The sequence below is a fragment of the Prionailurus bengalensis genome, chromosome A2 (genome assembly GCF_016509475.1).
Source record: "Prionailurus bengalensis isolate Pbe53 chromosome A2, Fcat_Pben_1.1_paternal_pri, whole genome shotgun sequence".
Lineage (NCBI taxonomy): Eukaryota > Metazoa > Chordata > Mammalia > Carnivora > Felidae > Prionailurus > Prionailurus bengalensis.
The window spans coordinates 114,058,832-114,074,360 of record NC_057348.1 but is presented as its reverse complement, the minus strand read 5'-3'; the positions used below and the strand labels follow the sequence as shown (position 1 = coordinate 114,074,360).

Here is a 15,529-nt window from a genome sequence, read left to right as displayed (position 1 = left end):
TCATATATGAAATTCATATATATTGTTTCAGTTATCAAAGCTTTATAATAAGACTTTTTCCAGGGTGGGGATAAGGCAAATCTCTTCTTACCTTTCTTGTTCTCATAGTTTTATTTGGCCAGGTTCCGTGAAATCTGATACAGGAATATTTTAAAGTATATCACATTTATAGATCATTAGATACATTTGACACTTTGGAAAGAAGCGTTTCCATCCAAGAACTTAGGATATCTTTTTTCATTTTTTCAAATTTTCAATCCTGCTAAAAAAAATTTCTCCATAAAGGCCGGCCATGCACATTTTGTTTGTATTTTTAGTTACGTTGTGATTTTGGTTACTATTGTAAACGAACTGTTTCTCTCTGTATCTCTCTTTCAATTCTCTTCTATGATGGTTTCTCAAGTCTTTATCTTTCATGACACTTGTGTTTTAAAAGCTGTACTTTTTAAAGAAGTTTTGGGTTCACAGAAAAATTGAGCAGAAAGGACACAGAGCTATATGGGAGCTCTACCCCTACCGATACACAGCCTCCCCTACTATCAGTAGCTCAGAGTGGTGCATTTGTTACAATTGGTGAACCTACACTGATACATTATTACTACCCAAAGTCTCTAGTTTGCATTAGGGTTCAGTCTCTATTGTACATTTTATGGGTTTGGGCAAAGGTATAATGATACATATCTACCATTACAGTATCATACAAAATAGTTTCACTACCCTAAGAATCCTCTGTGTTTCACCTATTTCTTTCTTTCTCCCAAACCCTGGCCACTACTCCTCTTTTACTGTTTTCATAGTCTTGCCTTTGCCAGAATGTCATATAGTTGTATTCATAGAGTATGCAGCCTTTTCAGATTGGCTCCTTTTGCCTATTTAGTAATTCACATTTAAGATTGCTTCATGACTTCTCATGGCTTGATAGCTAATTTCTTTTTAGCACTCAGTAATATTCCATTGTCTGTGTCTTCTACAGTTTATTTATCCGTTCATCTATTGAAGGGCATCTTGGTTGCCTCCTAGTTTGGGCAATTATAAATAAAGCTGTTATAAACATCACTGAGCAGGTTTCTGTGTAGATGTAGACTTTCAACTTCTTTGTGTAAATATCAAGGAGCACAACTTCTGGATGCTGTGGAAAGAATATGGTTCGTTTTATAAGAAACCACCAAACTGCTTGCCAAAGTGACTAATGCCATTTTGCATTCCCACCAGGAACGCATGAGGGTTACCATTGCTCCGTTCTTTACCAGCATTTTGTTGCTGTCAGTGTTCTGGACTTTGGCCACGCCAATAGTTGTGTGGTGGCAACTCGTTGTTGTTTTAATTTGTGTTTTCCTGATGACACAAGATGTGGAGCAGCTTTCTACATGCTTATTTGCCATCTGTATACTTTTGGTGAAGTGTCTGTTAAGGTCTTTGGCCCACTTTTTAGTGAGATTTTTTTTTTTTTTTGAGTTTCAAGAGTTCTTTATATATTTTGAGGGACAGTTCTTTTTCAGATGTCTGTTTTGAAAATATTTTCTCCTAGTCTGTGGCTTGTCTTCTCATTCTCTTTCCATTGTCTTTTGAAGAGCAGATATTTTTAATTTCAGTGAAGCCAAGCTTATCTTTGTTTCATGGAATCATGTCTTTGGTGTTGTATCTAAAAGGTCATACCATAGTCAAGGTCGTCTAAATTTTCTCCTATGTCACATTCTAGGAATTCTGTACTTTTGCGTTTTTTATTCTAGGAATTCTGTACTTTTGCGTTTTTTATTAGATCTTTGATCCATTTTGAGTTAATTTTTTTAAGTTTATTTATTTATTTTGAGAGAGAGAGAGAGAGAGAGAGAGAGCTAGAGAGCATGTGTGTGAGTGGAGGAGGGGAAGAGAACCAGAATCCTAAGCAGGCTCCACACTGTGAGATCATGACCAGAGCCGAAACCAAGAGTTGGACGCTTAACCAGCTGAGCCATGCAGGTGCCCCTTGAGTTAATTTTTGTGAAAGGTGTCAGGACTGTGTCTGGGTTCATTTTTTTTGCATGCGAATGTCTAGTTGTTCAAGCATCACTTGTTGAAAAGACTCTTTTATCTGTTACATTTCCTCTGCTCCTTTGTCAAAGATACTGATTTGTGGGGGTCTATTTCTAGGCTCTTTGCTCTATTCCATTGATCTATTTCTCTGTTATTTAGACAATACTCCACTGTCTTGATTACTGTAGCTGTATAGTAAGTGTTGACATCATGTAGCATCAGTCATCCAACTTTGTCCTTCTTTAATACTGTGTTGGCTATTCTGGGTCTTTCCCCTCCATATAAACTTTGGAATAAATTTGTTGATATCCACATCTATATTTGTTGTCTTTTATAATTGGTATTTTTTGCTGCATGAGAACCCTTGATTTTGTGTCTAGCAAAAGTGTTGAACTCCAATGAATTCTAATAGCTTGTTTTAAAATGATCTTGGATTTCCTATATGGGCAAATACATCACCTATCAATAATGACTAGTTTGTTTCCATCTCACCAGTCCAAATAACCCATTTTTATCTTGTACTATTTCATTAGCCAGTGTCCTCCAGTATAAGGCTGACTAATGTCGTTGGTAGTTGGCATTCTTATTTTATCCCTGACTTTATTTTAAAGTTTATTTTTATTTATTTATTTTTTGAGACAAAGAGTTCAAACAGAAGAGGGGCAGAGAAATAAGGAAACAGAATCCTAAGCAGGCTCCGCACCATCAGCACAGAGTCTGATATAGGGCTCGAACTCATGAACATGAGATCATGAGCTGAGCCAAAGTCAAGAGTCAGACATTTAACCGACTGAGCCACCCAGGCGCCCTTTTCCCTGACTTTAACTGAATATAATATTTTTTACCTAGAAAAGTAACATGAGTGAACGAGATTGTTTTAGAGAAAAGCAAAGATGTTTCTCTCGTACACCTCAAACAAATTTGGTAAGCAGTCTTGGGACATAAATAACCAAATATTAAAATATTCAAATAATCCAAATATGAAAGTAGTAGAGATACTTACCTGTTTCACTCTATACTCTCACTTCTTGAGTTGGCACTGACTGTAGATGAAAAATAACAATGACAAGATATAAGAGAGGCTGTCCTAGGTGTTGCATTCATTCATGCCTTTTGCAGATTCTAATTTGACACCTACTGTAGGCCAGGTACAGTGTAAGATGCGAGGATACAATAGCAAAGATAAATATGGCCCCTGCTGTTATTAAATTACAACATGTTTCATAAATGAAAGCCATTAATGAGTCACTCACTGTTTGAAAAAGAAAAACTTATTACTGTGTAGTTAGGAGGTGAAAAAATGCAGAGACACTAAGCATAGCCTTAATTAAAATAGAGTTCCAGCTGCAGAATGGTACTTTCTGTGTATGCTTGATGTTGTTTTCTAAAACTATTTTGAGGGTTTCTTTTTTTAAGGAAGAAGAAAAAACAAGTTGGTATATATCTAACAAAAATATTAAAATGAGAGTTGACACATCTGGGGCATGACAGAAGGAATTGATTACCCTAATATCTTATGTCTTGCAGTAAAACTGTTAATTAGGGCTCAGGTGGTCATACCAGATTTATGTCTCATTGGCAAGGGCTATTAAAACAAGAATTCGTATAAAGCAAAAGTTTTTGATTTCAGCAAACTGTACAAACAGAAATAAAAGTAACAGCCAATCAATAGATTATATAAATGATTCAAGACTCTAGCTTAGTAAAAAATCCATTTTGTTGTAATTTTCTAAAGGGGCATTAGGATGTGCCTTTAAACAGTTTTCTCCAAATGCTAACCTTAGCAAGCGTGAATTGCATTTTAAGGCTTCAGGAGATTTACAAGAATTAGCCCAGATATCCTTGCACTTTTTGTTCAATTGCTTCTTCTGCTGCTAATGTTAGCTAATTAGAGTCTTGGGAGATATGTTTTTTCCCTTTTCTAGGAATCCACAGCCAAAGCACTTTTAGCTCTCATTATCTTTAGATCATAGGAAATTGTGCCATGGTGGGCTTCTATTTCTGGAAAGCCAGAAATACCATATTGGTAAATCTCCTTGGCAGTTGTTATATTTTACTCTGTCTACTTAGTCCATCACTAGTTAAGTGCTTTAAAACTGAGTATCTAGGATATTAAAGTTTGGAAAAGAAAGAAAGGGGTTCTAGGCTCTGTTTATGCCATTGACTGTCACTGCGACCTTAGCAAAGTGATTGCAGTTTGTATCATGAAGAGATTGGCATACAATCTGATAACCTTAGAGATTCCTTTCAGCTCTAGTATTTAATTTAGCGATAAATACTCTTTTTATTAATGACCTTAGTTATCCTTAATGGAGTCACAACCTTGGAAATATTTTATTCGGGACTCTTAGGTGCAGGTGCTAAAAAACAGACTGAAAACCACAAAGGGAATGTATTGGTTTAGAGGATCTATAGAGTTAATTGCAGAAAGGGAGAAGGTCTTTCCTGGTAGTCCCAACCAAAGTCCTGGTGGGGACCTTGTTGGAAGAATGACATGCCTGTCTCTGGAGCAGGAGAAGCATGGCAGGGGTGGCTGGAGAGGTCAGGACACCCCCACCCAAGACACATGGACTGAGGCTAGGATACACGTGGCCCCTCAGAGAAAATCAGCAGTAGCAGGAGTGGCTGGTAAGCAAGCACAACATGGGCTCACCACAGGAGGCATTGTTTGTGTTGCATCTCAGTCTCAAGGTTTAGAGAGGAAATGATGTGCTTGGGATCACTTAGTCTGGAAAGCCTGCAGTCAGAATGCAGTCAGAAGAACCCAAGTTTTTCAACAACCAGTCTCTAGGTTTTCCAGCTACACTATGCCCCCTTCCTCGTTAGTAATTTTCTGGATTATGAGAGTAAAGATGTGATTTGTGAAAAGATATTCCCATTTTCCATGTTTGTTCCTGGAATGGAAAAGACCCGATTAAAAGCTCATACACTCTCCAAGTAGCAGATAGCATTTTTTATTGTCTCTTTCCAGGATAAATCAGCCAGGGATTCACGTTGAGGTGTTATTTGTGTACCGAGATAGTGTATGATTTCTTTGGGAGAGTAAAATATATATAACATAAAATAGGATAAAATAGCTACATTCTATTGTGTTTAATTTTAGCTTTTTAATAAACATTTTTAATAGGCTTTAATAGAATTAAATGAAAGGGAAGCCAGTGTTTTACATTGAAGTTAAAATGTCTCACCTAGCCTTCTTGGATCCTCATGTTTGTTTTATCATCTTTGGATACTATATTCAAGCTTAATTAGGCATTTGAATAGGTGTGTGATTTCAACAACTTGCTTACTATTATTCTCGCCTTGCAATGAACTCTGCGAAGAACGCATTCAAGCGGGCAACCCCTGGGTTGGGTAATCAGGTCAGACGGGTTGAAGGTCTTTTTATCACTCTGGTAATCTGGTTCAATTGCCAACTTTGAAGATCTACTGTTAGTAACAATCACTGGTCATCAGCCATACTTAGTAGGAAATTTTAGCAGTTTTAAGCCTCCTTCTTAAGAGTATGTCTGTAAAACTGGAGGAAATGAAATGTTGACAGGAAGCTCTGATGTGAGGTTTGAGGTCTACTACAGTTGAAAAGACATATTCTCCTTCAGGGCCGAAGCATTACAAAGACCAGATAGTCCTGTTACTTTGTCACGAGAAGTGAAATAGATTGATTATTTTTTATCAGTAGAGAATAAGGCTTTTCCTTTGGCACATTTAGAAGAAAAACAATAACCATGAAACCTATGGAATGGCTCTGACTCTTATGGTCCTCTAAATTTTCACTTTGCATTGTTAGTTGACAGATGTCTTCTTTTAATAGAGAACCTTGTTTGACTTGACCCTTTCCCTTTTATAAACACATAGCTCATATATAAGAGAACGTACGATAAAATGGGACTTTAGAGTAGACGTTAATAATAAAGTCAGGGGCCAACAAAGACCACTTCACATCATAGTACACAGTTCCTGCTGTGTCAGACTCTTTCTGCCTTTCTGGTTTTCTGTGATATTTTATGTTGAAAATTGAAACCTTCTATCTCTAGTGATCTTCTCTTACTTGTTTTTTCATCTCATCTCTGAGTGCTCTGATAATGAATGTTTGAGCTAAAAAGGACTAGAATGACAGAAGTCTGTTGCCTATATTTTAAGTAATTAAGATATTCTTAGTTTTTACTGATAGTTTCAACTGCTGAAGTTTTCTTAAGTTTTCCATAGCCTGTCCTCTAAGGATGCACCTTGTTCTCTCACAGTGGAGATTTCCACATGGTTTGGTTTTTTGTCCTTTTCTTCTTTGCCACCTCTTGGATGCTATGCCGGCCAGTGGCCATCGCTCTCATTTGTGGTCAGCACAGACCTACACTGACTGTCTTGTAACCCCACTGAATGTGGTGTTCAGCATTTGTCAACCAAGAGGAAAGAAGCAGTATGCGTTTTCCCCTAAAATAGTCAACACAACATTGTGGTCTTCCTTATTGATTGATGATGTAGGATGTTTTCCCTGGAAGAGAGTGCTTTGCCTAACACCATACTGATTGTTGAAGCTTGTAAATTCTCTCTCCTCCTTTGGTGCTATAATAACTCCTTGTTCTAACATTTCCAGACACTGTTCTTCTGTCCCTGGTTGCTGACAGGTTTTGTATGTTCACATCCCATCTCCACTAGTGCATGATGTTATCAGAGATCAATTCAGTGGTTGACAGGTTATATATTCCTTTTTGTTTAAAGACATAAAACCATAATAAGAATCTTAATACAGTAGTTATCAATGCAGTGTAAAGTTAAAGGATCTTTGAAAATGTAAAACTCTTGCAATCAAGAAAATAATAGCATTGGTAAAACCCAGGACCGATTGAAAATGCTTGCAGCAGATGCTTTGTAAATTTTTCTAACTCTCCCACTGGGATACAAAGAAAATTGCCTTTAAAAAAAAAAATCCCGTGACACTGTCTTTTGTAATTAGAGCTATTAAGTCGAAATGATAAATAACCATTCGATGGCGTACTATAAAAGAAAATAGCCCTTTGCCCTGATTTCTCCTTGAATAGCAAGAGATCTGAGAGTATTGAGGTTGGGCTCCTTTAACCCTGAGTATTGTTTAGAATGTAGGAAAGCAAGCAAGCGGATTTTCTTTCTCATCCTTCAACATGGTCGTGTCCATTAGGATAGTAAGTGAAACTGGTTTGCCAAGGAGGTGAATGATTAAAACCACAACAGAGTGTGCCCCAGAATGCTAGGTTTTCGTTTTCAAAACAAAGTGCTGTGGGTCACTTCAGTGACGGTATGTAATGCTTATTATAAGGCTCCATAGACCAAGGTAATTATCTCTGAATGGGCACTTGTCCCTGGTTTAGAGATCAGACACTGGGAAGGAGAACCAACGGAGCACTGATGGCCCCTGTCCCCCAAAATGTGAGGGCTCACAGACCAGGCTGTTGTTTCCTGGGGTCCAGGACAACGATTATATGTCATTCAGATTTTTACCTGTTAGTGCCTATGTTTTATAAATGTTGCCAAACCTCCCTGAGGTTTGGAGCAGAGAGATGGGTGGAAGGCAGGAGAGAGGCTCTCAAGGAAGAATCAAGTTTTCTATTTGAGTGCCGGAAAACGGCTCCTAGCACTGCAGCTCCTGGGAGCATTATTTTCTGTGAGGAAACTAGATGAGTATAATGAGTGTACCCTGTGCATAAATTCAATATTAGTTCTACACCCAAGGTCAAATGAAAGTTAATGACCATTTGCACACCAGAGATCTGAAACCCACATTTTACTCCTTTCTCATAATGGCAGAAAAGGAGAGCAATTTATATTTAAATTGATTTAAATTTCAAAGCATAAACACAGAGGTCTCCCTGGTACTCTTTCCTTGTCAGTGCAACTTCCTGGCAGGGCTCGACTTTTGTAAAAAATTGAGCCCCATCCCATTGCAGTTCCCTAGTGTGGACAGTTGTTTTGTTTTCTGTGGCACTACCCTCTTCCCACTCTGCTGGGTTGGTGACGCCAAATCAGAAGCTCGCAGCGCAATCAGGGCCACTTTCTTTAATGGTTTGGGTTTTGCATTTGTTGAGCTAATTAGCTGATTGAGGCAACTAATGGGTGTCTTTAATCCACTGTTGACTGGGCACCTTCTCCCCGAAGCCTGCCAGCTTCTTTGTTCTCCGGCGTCTGGGGAGTGGGAGCTGCTTCCCAGATGAACATATGATATATGCCACCCAGTGTCTGGAGGCCAGCCTGGGAGGCTGATTTGCTAATTACCAAGTGCCCTAAAAGGCCACGCATCCGCTTAAAGCCCTGTGGCTGACCAATCCTCTGTGTACGAATGAAGGTTTACATTTGAAGGGTGCCCGGGTGAGAGCGGGAAGGAGGATTGATCTATAATCCATTTTCAGAATTTATAATTCTGTGATTGCTTCTGTGTATACGCCTCAAGGCACAAAATAAAAGCAATCTGTAGATATTTTAAAATATGAAATACTGGAAGATTTGAGGAAATATTTAAAGAAGATGATTAGATAATTAAAAGGAAATCTGTATTAATGGCTAAAATCATCTCTCTTATGAACCAAAAATATTCCTTAGAAAGAAGAATCCTTGCCATATGCTGTTTTTATAAAGTCAAGAAGTTCTACAGTCTGGTATACACACCTTCCTTCTGAAATCCAGCAGTCCTAGGCATATAATTAGGAAATTCGACCCCCATGCTGTCTTGTGTTCTTTCACTCTGGTAAGTCAACTGGCTTCTCTCAGCCTTAGTTTCCATATTTGGTAAAAGGCTTGGTTGATGCCCAAAGTGCCATGCCAAGGCTGCGGGTCATGTCCTAAGTACCAAGTACTAGGCAGCTTTACTTCTAATTATACGTTGATGTCTATTCAATAAGAATATGGGGATGACCACTTTTTATCACCTAATTTGCTTTCTAAACTTTTTTGATTCATTGCCTTTTTCCTCATTGAAAATCTGCAGAAGGCCCTTTCCTCCCCACTGCCCTCCCCTTCAGGGGACATTTTCTAACTCTCATTTGTATTGACAAGTGAGAGCTATCAAGGGAAATCTTTGTCTTGGCCACATGACCCAGCTATTGTCCAGCATTCGTCACATTAAAAGTCTAATTGTATAAACAGCCATGAAAATGGAGCTGTTCTCAGTAAAACTGCAATGACATGAACACAGTGTGTGTGAGTATAAGTAAATAATGCTCCATAGTACATACACAAAGCAAGCAATTTGATTTAGCTGAATTCTACCAGAATGAGTAATGCTGTTGTAATAAAAGTGAAATTTGCTTCAGATACTACTCTTGCCATTTATGCAACACACACATGAATACTTAACGTTTGAGAATTTCTATATCAGACCGTGGTTCCAACTATTTGCCTTTTTCAGATAGGTTATAAAAATACTGCATTTTATTGCTGCACACAGTGATTGAGAGCTGTTTTTGGAATGAGATGGGTGATAGAAATGTTGACCCCAGAGTCAATGAAGTCTTGTATTGTACAAGCTCAGCTTCAACAGTACATTTTGACAGTGTTTTTATTTGGAGATGGGGAAACAGAGAATGGATAGATACTTTCAGAAATAACCTTGGGTTTCTTCCCAAAAGCAAAATTCCTCCCTGACTAAAGGGAATTTTGTTTTTCTAAAGCAGTGGTTCTCAAATTTAATTTACATAGCAGTTAATTTGTAGCACTTATAATTCCTGCCCTGCTCCTCAGGCCCCCCCCTACACTCAAGCTAAGCTTGATTGCAGGCCCCGGTATCTGAATTTCTAACCAGCCTTCACTTCTAGGTGATTTAGATGCCACACTTTGACAGACACTTTCCAAAGTCTTTGTGATCTGCTGTCTCAGGGAGTGAGCTGGTGTTCTATGGAGGGTGTTGGTCTAATGATCCAAGCATGGCAGAGACCATCAAACTGTTGTTTATACTTTGGCTACTAACTCATTTACTGGACAACTGCCTAACTTTTCAGTGTTTCTCTGCCTGACTGGAGATTTTGTCTCGGGGATGATAACAGAATTATAACACTCTTATGTCATTGGCAGCAAAAGCTTTATAAACGAAGTGAATTTTTACCAAGGTTTGTTTGCTGGGCAGACACAGGAATAAGTGAACATTCTCACTAAAGTCTTACTTACTAAATTCACCAGAAAGACATTTGAGGTGGGGGTGGGGTGGGGGGCTGGGTAGTTGGTACTGTTTATAGGGGAAGTGAATTTAACCCTGGCCCCAAACAAGTGCTCCTGAACCAAAGCCATATCCTTGTAAATTGTGGGCTGATCCCAAGTCAGTAGAACCAATGAGTTTGTCTGGTTCCCCTTTTGCTAAAAAATGGCTGCCTTCTATCTACTGAAAATGCAAACATTTAGTAAAAACAAAGCATTCACTTTAAGACTTATTAAAATCATTGGGGGAAGTTTGCACCTTACCATCCAATTGCTTTCTGGTAGAAAAATGATTGTGGGAAATGTGAGGTTGAGGTCACTTGGTATCTATCCTTGGGAACAGATGGTAGTTTTTAGGAGTGTTGCCTGTAAAACTTTGCTCTACTTTTGAGAGAGAGCAAAGCATGACAGATGCCATCATCTTCTCAGTTTTATGTATTCTTATTTTCTTCATATTTATTTTTAGCCTTGTTTTTGTATGTTTAAAAGGCCCATTTGTATATTATAGTTCCAAAGGTGAAGCTAGGTGCAGGTGATTTTCCTCTCCAAAGGGGCCTTATACAGTAAATACAAATTTGTCACACATTAGCAATAAAACCAACTTCTCCACCCTTCAGATAGGGTTCTTAAGGGGAGTTTGGAGATTATCAATAAGCCCTGGCTGAGAGCCTCTCTTGCTGACAGTGTAGGGGTAGGGGACCATTATCTCAACAGCCTGGGTTCCCCAGGGGGTGCTGTGTGTACGTTATCTGGTCAGGGAAGGGGCAGATTCCATTACTGGGCTTCATGGTGCTCAAGCAGCACATCTGGGCTGTAGATTTGGACAGTGGACCCCTCGGACCCTCTGGTTCTCTTAGACCCATCCCTGAAACTAACTCTGGACATGGAATTCACACTTAGCATTTGCACCTAAGTCCAAGTGACTGAATTTACTTCCTTTTGTGGGTAACATTAAGCCTACATGAATTCACTAATTTCAGGGTTAGTCATAAAACCAGATGGACAGTTTCGTCCAAAGATCACATCTATTTAGGTGGTTCAGGTCCCTTCAAGGACATTTTCATGGGACCTGCTCAAGTACAGTTTTTTGTTACCTTGGTATTTCAAGAAGAAAGACAAATAAAACAACCAATAGTTTTATCAGTTTTATCTGAAAACTCAAGATACATATACTTCTATTTTTTTTAAATTTTTTTAACATTTATTTATTTTTGAGACAGAGAGAGAGCATGAACAGGGGAGAGTCAGAGAAAGAGGGAGACACAGAATCTGAAACAGGCTCCAGGCTCTGAGCTGTCAGCACAGAGCCTGATGCGGGGCTCAAACCCACAGACTGTGAGATCATGACCTGAGCCGAAGTCGGACGCTCAACCGACTGAGCCACCCAGGTGCCCCCATATACTTCTATTTGAGAAGAAATGTAGTTCAGTGCCTTTGGCATGAATGCGAAAGATAGTTTGGGTGCTGTATCAAAATGTTTTTTTCCCACATGTATTTTGTCTTGGTTTTGTTAGCTGATAATCTTAGGAGATTATTTTGTAAGCCATTAAAGTCCTTATATTGATACTCAAAAGTGCTCATTAACAGATTCTCAGAATTATTCTTTATACTGAAATGTAGGTGGGGAATGCTGTGTTCTTTATTCTTGATAATAGCTCTTTGGTCCTCAACAAGCTGCTACCTACTGCCAGAAAGTAATATCTTAGCTATTTTTGATTTGAACTCTTTCTGTGATAAATGGTCTGTTCAGGATATTGCTCCTGCCTGGGCTGAGTTTAAAATACCCCCTTTTGGATCACTTAGTCCCTGGCATGGGAGGGTCTTTGGATCCCCACGGTACTCCTGGGCTTCTCTGGTCTCTGCAGAGGTGCCTGTACCGTCAGGGGCCCATCTCAGCTAGGTTATGGTCTCTGGGCCTTTCTGCTTGTCTTGCCCTATATTACCTCTTGCAAGGGCTGTAAACTCCACTGTTGACTGCTGCAAACTCCATCTAGCCTATGGCCCTTTATAAAATAGGCTCCATTGCAGGCCTCTGTCCCCAGGGCATATAAAACTTGTGAGGCCTTGCAGATTTCCTATCTTGGGGAAGAGGAACAACTCAGGAGTGATAAGCTCCATACCTCATCTACCCCTTGTCTGCCCTCAGCTTTACTGTGCTCACTGCTGAATCCACTGTGAGCATGCTGACCCCCACCTGGGGCTGGCGGCAGACTGTGATACAGTCTCCCTCCCCTGTGTGCTAAGTCTCAATCTTTGTGTAAACCTGCACTCCTGTTTTCGGTGTCCCCTCAACCATCTACCTGGCCTCACCTTCTGAGAGTCCAAGCCCAGCCAGGGAAGAGGAGGCCCATAGCTCTTACCTTTCATCTCTGCTGCCATCTGTAGACATCTGGTCTACCATCTTTAGTGTCCTGTCCCCCAAACCCAACAGTCCACTTGCAGTATCCTGGGAATAGCCTTGAGCTTTCCTACCCCATTACTTCCTGACAGATCCTTGAGGGGGACAAGCCTGTGGCTTATCTGGCTCAGGAGAGAGGGATTTGAGATTTGAACTTCCAGAGTTGGTTTTTGATGTGCAAAGGAAGGTAACATTTCTTTGTAAATGTTGCCCTTTCAAGGCAAAATCCTAACTTGGATGTCAGAATACAAATACTAATGACTTTGTTTCTATATTCCTTATCCTGCACTCTACCCCAATAGTGGGTGGGGCTGATGAGAAGAAAGGCCCCATCCATGGATGAAAACGCAAAAGGAAAAAAGCACATTACTGTGTTGGAGTATAAGGTAGCTACCCTTGATCAAGCACTTTACATCCATCCTTTCTTCCACATACCCAGCCTATAGGGTGGTGATTGTTAACATCTCTCTTCTTCAAGTAATGAACTTGAAGTTTGGTGAATTGATATAACTTGACAAAGGTCATGTGCTAGAAGGACTGTAGGAATGGTGCCGTATTTTCCCCCAAATGTGTAATAAAAGGAAGTTTCTTTAAATTCTAGCAGGATGGATTAGATGAGAGTTAGGGAAAATTTCACAACTTTCCTTGGCGTCCTCTTGAGCTGCCCGCCCTCCATCGATTGCTATATTGATTGAACTATTTGGTGTCTTCGCTTGTATTTGCAAACACAAGGACTCTTAGGGAATTCTTGGTGGTTCCTCTGTATGTTTTACAATTTCCCTGTAATGTCAATGAGAAGATTTAGCAGTAGCATTACTGACAATTCAGGAATTAAAAAAAAAGCTTATGAACATCATATGAGTGGCAGAAAACTTTTACGTTATTTTTAAAAAGTAGATTGCTGGTCTACCATAAAACCTAAGTTAAGTGTCCATGTAGATACAACCTGTTGTGTTTTCTTTTTTTATAATCCTAGAGGCAGATTTGTATAGCCATGAAAAGCCAAATCCAGAGACTCAGTTTCAGTTCTACATTAGCCACTTGACTTAGTGGCTTCCAGAGGTTCATTTTCTTACTCTACGAAATGGAGCACATGCCTCTGGGGCTTGTTAGGGATTGGGGGGGAGGGGCGGTTAAAGGAGATGCTGTAAAGCATGTAGCTTCACATCGGCACATAGTTAGACTCAGAAATTACTTTTCTTTTATTCCCTGAGATCAATCTTTTAGAATTTTAATTCCCGAGAGAGATACAGAGTAAAAAAGTGCACTAGGGTCTTTTTAAATGAATAATCATCTTGTATCAGCTCAGTACCACCTCTGCTCATACCTTTACCATATGATTATAGCAGATTGGCCTGAACCTGAAAGCTCTTCTGTCTCTGAAGATAAACACTGAAGAAAAATGGTAGCTAAGGTTAACTCGATTTTTTTAAATTGAGGTTTTATTTTAGTTGGATCATGTATAAGGCATCTTTGCATTGAAAGGAAACTTGTTTTTTTCTGATATGTTTCCTCAAAAGAAGGGCAACCATAGAGCTTACTGGGCTCAAGTACTGATTAGTTCTTTATTACTCTGGCCAACGGAGCAAGTATTTATGATCTAATTAAGATTTGATACAGGATGCACTTTGCTCTTTTGACATTATCATTTTTCTCTGTTGAATAACTTTTCCATTGACTGGACATGTATTAAATGGTATTCAAAAGAAAACACTATAAAAACCTATTACAAAGTGGGGGAGAGGAAATTTGAAGAGTCTAGGCTACACGACAAAGGCATAAGAATTGAAGGGGGATCCTCTCTGCCTGAGGGGAGGATAAATCATGCAGGCAGCTGGGCAGCAGGGAAGCAGTCCAGACCTGGTCGCTCTGTGGCATGAGCTGCCTCTAGCAAAGTGTGCAGAGCTTGGAGCATCAGATGGGGAAAATGGCAGTTTTTCAGCTACCTCTCATTTTAGCCTCCTCACTATGGATTTATTATGTTGCCTGACTGCTGTGCATTTCCAGAACATCAACACACCTATATTCACATGTTAGTAAAAGCAATACCTTTCTTTTGTGCAGCAAACAATTTATTATCTTCTTTTCTATAAAAGCAGGGTTTAGGAAGCATGGTGAGAGTTGAAGGAAAGGGGTGTGTATGTAGGAGCACTTAGCAATGAGTAAGTCATTATGGCCCTAACTTTTACAGACAACTCCTGGTAGGAAATTCAAGTCAATTTTCATTAGACTGTTTACTGTAAGCCTCCTGTGTTCTTTGTTTTCAGTCTCACTCCTTTCGGTTCATTCTGGACAGTTTAAGTCTTCATGGTGGATTGGAGCAGGTAGAGAGTCAGACCTGGGTACTTGATCTACTCCACCGACTTCCTGTGTGATTCTGGGCCAGCTGTTGAGCATCAGAGGCTTCAACGTGAATGGTTCATGGAGCCGGGATCACATGTGTCAAAGCTGTCCAAATGGCACGGCCCCATGCTGAGCCCCACTGCACCAGGAATGCCAGGGATGGGGCCCTGGAGTCTGACTTGGTACTCAGGCCCCTGTGTGACTCTCCTGTTCTCTGAGTGGGGAGAGGCAGGAGTCCGAAAGGATCGGGGGCTGTTGTGATCGGACTCACCAAGTCTGTGGAGGAGAGAACGAACTGTAAAAGAGGCTGCTGGGAGGCTGTGGCAGTGACCCGGGACAGAGGTGGTGCAGTCCTGAGCTCTGATCCTGACAGAGAGGAAGGAAGGTGGAGACATTTCGGAGGTAGAAGTGACAAGGTTTAGTGAGAGACTGATGTGAGGGCAGAGGGGAGGGAAGAACAGGAAGACACCTGGTGGTGACATAAACTAAAATACTGCAAGAGGAGGCTTGTGAAATCTAGTGGACACTATGCTGGTGATTTCAGACCTTCGTGTCCTCGCACCTTGGGGACAGAAGCGGTACCACCACGCTATCATAGCTGCTTGTACATAGCAGGTGCAC

At 40.1% G+C, this 15,529-nt stretch overlaps 1 protein-coding gene across 1 annotated transcript in view; it reads left to right on the top strand.

Moving 5' to 3' along the window:
• RAPGEF5 (Rap guanine nucleotide exchange factor 5) overlaps positions 1–15,529 on the top strand; it is a 226,888-nt gene that overhangs the window by 90,539 nt on the left and 120,820 nt on the right. The gene's annotated exons all lie outside the window — the stretch shown is intronic.